This window comes from Leptodactylus fuscus, chromosome 3 (assembly GCF_031893055.1).
Source record: "Leptodactylus fuscus isolate aLepFus1 chromosome 3, aLepFus1.hap2, whole genome shotgun sequence".
Classification (NCBI taxonomy): Eukaryota; Metazoa; Chordata; class Amphibia; order Anura; family Leptodactylidae; genus Leptodactylus; species Leptodactylus fuscus.
This window is the reverse complement of record NC_134267.1, coordinates 230,144,721-230,152,220: the sequence shown is the minus strand read 5'-3', so window position 1 is coordinate 230,152,220 and position 7,500 is coordinate 230,144,721.

Sequence of the window (7,500 nt, the reverse complement as noted above, 5' to 3'; positions counted from 1 at the left end):
CCGGATATAAAAAAATGAAAACACATTTGAAAATAAAAACAATATAAAAATAAATCTCTATTAGGGTTGAGCGATCGTGTTCGGAAAAAATTGGATTCCGATCGGCGATCGAGAAAATTTCACGATCGCGATCGGAATTAGGTGGGATCGAGATCGGTAGTATTTCCCACAATGGAATAAATGGAAGCAGCCGGCACACAGCCTTAACCCCTGTGCGCCGGCTGTCTCCATTCATTCTAATGGGAGACAATCTCTAGTAGCTACTTACCTCCAGAGATGGCTGCTCTGCTGCTCCGCTGCCGTTCGCCTCGCTGCCCCCTCCCTGCCAGGTTAGGAGAGTGTGGGCGGGTACAGGGCGGGGAGACGTGGGAAGCGAAGGGAGAAGAAGACTTCAGCTGAAGCGGCAGCGAGGCGAAGAAGAACACCGGAGCAGCCATCTCTGCAGGTAAGTGGACACCAAGGGGGACTAAGTAGCCAGAGGATTAAAAAAAAATCCTCTGGCTATTTAGTGATTCACTACACAGCGTGGATTCTAACAATAAAAGCGTTCAATTGTTAGATTCCATGCTGTATAGTGAATAGGATTGCTTTTAAAATCCGATCTCTGATTAATAAAAAAATCCCATTGACTTGCATTGGGATCGGAATTGGGATCGAGATCGGGTTCGAATGAAAAATGATCGGAAATCGGATTTTAAAATTGATCCTGAAAAGTCAAGATCGGCTCAACCCTAATCCCTATGTGTCCCTGAAAAAAGACGCAAAAATTAGTTGAATGAGACATATGAGAAAAATATTACAGCCCTCAAAACCGCACATACAAAATAAATCAAAAATGTGTCTGGTCCTGGACCACAAATTGGCCCGGTACTGAAGTGGTTAAACTGTAATTTTTATTGAAATTTTCAAATAAACAGTAAACAATCAAACCAGGGTGAAGATTTCTGCCAGAGCCGGAAACGGCGGGTAAGACACATATTAGAGCAACAAAAACAAAGTTGCAATAAAAAACGATGCAAAAAGGAAAAATTGACAAGAGACAAAGACAGGGAGACTCAAGGAGGGAGGAAGGAAGGGAATTAGAGACCACGGGTAGCCCAATACAAGTCCCAGGGTGCCCAAACCGCTCGAAACTTCTCAACTGTATTGTTTAGAGAAGCTGTGAGGTATTCCAAGCATCTAACATCTATAATGTGGGCGTAGGAAGGGAATCGGAGGTGGCTGGGTAGACTGCCAATGGCGGGCTATAAGGGATTTAACTGCAGTACAGATATACAAAAATAAGATAGAGGGACGTTTGCTCAGGGAGCGATGGGGGAGATTGAGGAGGTATGCTATAGGGTCCAAAGAAATTAGAAAACATCAGTCATCATAGTCTGGACCTCCAACCAAAATGGGTGAATGAGGGAGTAATCCCAGAAAATGTGGAAAAGAGTCCCCGGGGCAGACAAACACCTCCAGAAGGTAGGGGAAATGCTGGGATGAGGGCCGGAGTATGATACCAGGGAAGCAGAACTTTAAATTGGGTCTCACGGTAGGAAATACAGGTGGAAGATTTATTGGCGCGCGACCAGATGATCTGCCACTGAGGTAGAGAAATCCTAGATCAGGGGACCAACGAGACATATATCTTTGGATCAGGGGAGACCGTCCCTCCGGAGAAGATAACAACCGGTAAATGTCTGAAATCAGACCTTTAGTAGAGGTGCCCGCACGGCACAGCCTCGGTGGGGGCAGAGACCTGCAGGCCCCAAAACATAACACATAGAAAATGTGCAATCTGTTGATAGTGGAACTACTCTGAACCAGGCATGCCCAGGGAAGAGACGAAATAATCAAAGGGTCTGAGTTCCAAGGCTGGGCTGGGATTGGTAAATGACACTGCGGGCCATGCAAAGACTATTATTATACTCGGGGGTCTTTGCAGAGCCCTGAGTATAATGATCGGATGCCAGGGAGAGGTAAGAAACATAAAAACTGTGTTACTTACCTCTCTAGGCTCCAGACAGGCTTCGGCCTAGTTGTCTGACGTCTCTGATGTCCCATGACCCCGGCCTGCTTCCCGGGTCACGTGACGTCCGACATCTTTGAAGAAGGACGACGACGGAGCCCAACAGCATACATACCTCCCAATCGTCCCGATTCCCGATTTTACATTCCCGATTTTGGTGATGTGTCTCGCGGTCCTGGTTGGACGGAGGTATGTCCCGATTTCAACTCAGATGCGGCTAAAGCAAGGAGCTGTCACAGTTCAGACGCGACGCGATGTTATGACGTCACATTGCGTCTACAACTGTGTGAGAGAGAGGCGCGCAGAGAGTGGTGGGGGAACGAGGAGAAGGTAAGTGTAATGTGTACACTGAGTTGGAACGTGAAACTGGGGGCAGATGAAGGAGAGGACGGCATGACACTGGGGGCAGAGATGGAGAGGACATGAATCTGGGGGCAGAGATGGAGAGGACGGCATGACACTGGGGGCAGAGATGGAGGGAAATGAATCTGGGGGCAGAGATGTGGTGACATGAATCTGGGGGCAGAGATGGAGAGGACATGAATCTGGGGGCAGAGATGGAGGGGACATGAATCTGGAGGCAGAGATGGAGGGACATGAATCTGGGGGCAGAGATGGGGGGACATGAATCTGGGGGCAGAATATGCGGAGAGGGCATGAATCTGGGGCAGAGATGGAGGGGACATGAATCTGGGGGCAGAGATGGAGGGACATGAATCTGGGGGCAGAGATGGGGGGACATGAATCTGGGGGCAGAAATGGACGAGGGCATGAATCTGGGGGCAGAGATGTGGAGACATGAATCTGGGGGCAGAAATGGAGGAGACATGAATCTGGGGGCAGAGATGGGGGACATGAATCTGGGGGCAGAGATGGAGGGGACATGAATCTGGGGGCAGAGATGGAGGGGACATGAATCTGGGGGCAGAGATGGAGGGGACATGAATCTGGGGGAAGAGATGCCGGGGACATGAATCTGGGGGCAGAGATGGACGAGGACATGAATCTGGGGGCAGAGATGCGGGGACATGAATCTGGGGCAGAGGTGGAGGGGACATGATTCTGGGGGCAGAGATGGAGGGACATGATTCTGGGGGCAGAGATGGAGGGACATGAATCTGGGGGCAGAGATGGAGGGGACATGAATCTGGGGGCAGAGATGGAGGGGACATGAAACTGGGGCAGAGATGGAGGGGGGACATGAAACTGTGGGCAGATGAAGGGTGTATATGAAACTGGGGGAGAGATAGAGGGGGAACATATAATTTACGGGTGACTGTAGGAGGATTATACTGTGTGCAGGCACATGAAAAATTAATGAGAATGGGCGGAGTCAACATAAAAGTGGGCGGGGCTTCAGTGTGCAGGAGCAACTGAGGGACATAATACTGTGTGCAAGGGCCACTATGGGGCATAATACTGTGTGCAGGGGCCACTATTGGGGATAATACTGCGTGCAGGGGCCACTATTGGGGATAATACTGCGTGCAGGGGCCACTATGGGGGATAATACTGTGTACAGGGGCCACTATGGGACATAATAGAGCGCACAGGAATGCGGAGGAGGGGGTCAGTCGAGGTCTTCAGCGTCGGTGTCGGCGTGGGGGGGGGGGCATGTCAAAAGTTCGCCACAGGGCCCCATCATTCCTAGTTACGCCACTGCCATCAATAGTACATATTTTGGAGTCCTAGGTGTCAGAGATTCTCCATAGGACAAGGGATAGGTGTCTGATAACTGGGGGCTCGATCACTGCATGGAGGATCTAAAGCCTCCTATGACTGGGGTGCCAGTGTTCTTGCATGATCAGTGCTCCATTCAATTCCGTTGGGCTGCCAGGACTTAATCTCCTGCAGAGTCCGCAGCCCTTTAGAGCTATATGAAGCACCACTCACACAAGTGCACTGATGCTCCATTCACAAGGAGGTATTAGTATTCAATGGGGGACCTGTCACTTAGGGCCCCAACAATCAGACACTTATCCCCTGTTCTGTGGAAAGGGTTAAGTGTCCATAACGAATAAACACCTTAAGGTCACCTGAATCCAATGGTGTTTTCCACTTGTGAATTGCTGACTCTGTTGCCAATATATTAGTATTTTGGTCAATATGCAAATAAGCAATTTTGGAGGTGTTTCAGCTTACTTCTTTGGAGCAATGGTGAAGTTGTTGTTGCTCCAAAGAGCTCATATGCATGTTAACAAATCAGCAATGTATCTGCAGGACTGGGGTGATATACTGGTTCTGGTGACACTAACCCATCTACCTGCAGAGCTGTGGTGATATGCTGGGTCTGGTGACACTAACCTATCTATCTGCAGGGCTGGGGTGATATGCTGGTTCTGGTGACACTAACCTATCTATCTGCAGGACTGGGGTGATATGCTGGTTCTGGTGACACTAACCTATCTATCTGCAGGGCTGGGGTGATATGCTGGGTCTGGTGACACTAACCTATCTATCTGCAGAGCTGTGGTGATATGCTGGGTCTGGTGACACTAACCTATCTATCTGCAGGGCTGGGGTGATATGCTGGTTCTGGTGACACTAACCTATCTATATGCAGGGCTGGGGTGATATACTGGGGTCTGGTGACACTAACCTATCTATCTGCAGGGCTGGGGTGATATGCTGGGTCTGGTGACACTAACCTATCTATCTGCAGGGCTGGGGTGATATGGTGGGGTTTGGTGACACTAACCTATCTATTTGCAGGGCTGGGGTGATATACTGGTTCTGGTGACAGTAACCTATCTATCTGCAGGGCTGGGGTGATATGCTGGTTCTGCTGACACTAATCTATCTGCAGATCTGGGGTGATATGCTGGTTCTGGTGACACTAACCTATCTATCTGGAGGTCTGAGGTGATGTGCTGGATCTGGCGACACTAACCTATCTATCTGTAGGGCTGGGGTGATATGCTGGATCTGGTGACACTAACCTATCTATCTGCAGGGCTGGGGTGATATGCTGTTCCTGGTGACACTAATCTATCTATCTGCAGGGCTGGGGTGATATACTGGGTCTGGTGACACTAACCTATCTATCTGCAGGGCTGGGGTGATATACTGGGTCTGGTGACACTAACCTATCTATCTGCAGGGCTGAGGTGATATGCTGGGTCTGGTGACACTAATCTATCTATCTGCAGGGCTGGGGTGATATACTGGGTCTGGTGACACTAACCTATCTATCTGCAGGGCTGGGGTTATATGCTGGTTCTGGTGACACTAATCTATCTATCTGCAGGGCTGGGGTGATATACTGGGTCTGGTGACACTAACCTATCTATCTGCAGGGCTGGGGTGATATGCTGGATCTGGTGACACTAACCTATCTATCTGCAGGACTGGGGTGATATGCTGGGTCTGGTGACACTAACCTATCTATATGCAGGGCTGGGGTGATATACTGGGGTCTGGTGACACTAACCTATCTATCTGCAGGGCTGGGGTGATATGCTGGGTCTGGTGACACTAACCTATCTATCTGCAGGACTGGGGTGATATGCTGGGTCTGGTGACACTAACCTATCTATCTGCAGGGCTGGGGTTATATGCTGGTTCTGGTGACACTAACCTATCTATCTGGAGGTCTGAGGTGATGTGCTGGATCTGGCGACACTAACCTATCTATCTGCAGGGCTGGGGTGATATGCTGGATCTGGTGACACTAACCCATCTACCTGCAGGGCTGAGGTGATATGCTGGGTCTGGTGACACTAACCTATCTATCTGCAGGGCTGGGGTGATATGCTGGGTCTGGTGACACTAACCTATCTATCTGCAGGACTGGGGTGATATGCTGGTTCTGGTGACAGTAACCTATCTATCTGCAGGGCTGGGGTGATATGCTGGATCTGGTGACACTAACCTATCTATCTGCAGGACTGGGGTGATATGCTGGTTCTGGTGACACTAATCTATCTATCTGCAGGGCTGGGGTGATATGCTGGGTCTGGTGACACTAACCTATCTATCTGCAGGGCTGAGGTGATATGCTGGGTCTGGTGACACTAACCTATCTATCTGCAGGGCTGGGGTTATATGCTGGTTCTGGTGACACTAATCTATCTATCTGCAGGGCTGGGGTGATATACTGGGTCTGGTGACACTAACCTATCTATCTGCAGGGCTGGGGTGATATGCTGGATCTGGTGACACTAACCTATCTATCTGCAGGACTGGGGTGATATGCTGGGTCTGGTGACACTAACCTATCTATATGCAGGGCTGGGGTGATATACTGGGGTCTGGTGACACTAACCTATCTATCTGCAGGGCTGGAGTTATATGCTGGTTCTGGTGACACTAACCTATCTATCTGGAGGTCTGAGGTGATGTGCTGGATCTGGCGACACTAACCTATCTATCTGCAGGGCTGGGGTGATATGCTGGATCTGGTGACACTAACCCATCTACCTGCAGGGCTGAGGTGATATGCTGGGTCTGGTGACACTAACCTATCTATCTGCAGGGCTGGGGTTATATGCTGGTTCTGGTGACACTAATCTATCTATCTGCAGGGCTGGGGTGATATACTGGGTCTGGTGACACTAACCTATCTATCTGCAGGGCTGGGGTGATATGCTGGATCTGGTGACACTAACATATCTATCTGCAGGGCTGAGGTGATATTCTGGACCTGGTGACACTAATCTATCTGCAGGGCTGGGGTGATATGCTGATTCTGGTGACACTAACCTATCTATCTGCAGGGCTGGGGTGATATGCTGGTTCTGGTGACACTAACCTATCTATCTGCAGGGCTGGGGTGATATGCTGGTTCTGGTGACACTAACCTATCTATCTGCAGGGCTGGGGTGATATGCTGGGTCTGGTGACACTAACCTATCTATCTGCAGGGCTGGGGTGACAGTAACCCATCTATCTGCACGGCTGGGGTGATATGCTGGGTCTGGTGACAGTAACCTATCTATCTGCAGAGCTGGGGTAATATGCTGGTTCTGGTGACACTAACCTATCTATCTGCAGGGTTGGGGTTATATACTGGGTCTGGTGACAGTAACTTATCTATCTGCAGAGCTGGGGTGATATGCTGGTTCTGGTGACACAAACCTATCTATCTGCAGGACTGGGGTGATATGCTGGTTCTGGTGACACTAACCTATCTATCTGCAGGGCTGGGGTGATATGGTGGGGTTTGGTGACACTAACCTATCTATTTGCAGGGCTGGGGTGATATACTGGTTCTGGTGACACTAACCTATCTATCTGCAGGGCTGGGGTGATATGCTGGTTCTGGTGACACTAATCTATCTGCAGATCTGGGGTGATATGCTGGTTCTGGTGACACTAACCTATCTATCTGGAGGTCTGAGGTGATGTGCTGGATCTGGCGACACTAACCTATCTATCTGCAGGGCTGGGGTGATATGCTGGATCTGGTGACACTAACCCATCTACCTGCAGGGCTGAGGTGATATGCTGGGTCTGGTGACACTAACCTATCTATCTGCAGGGCTGGGGTG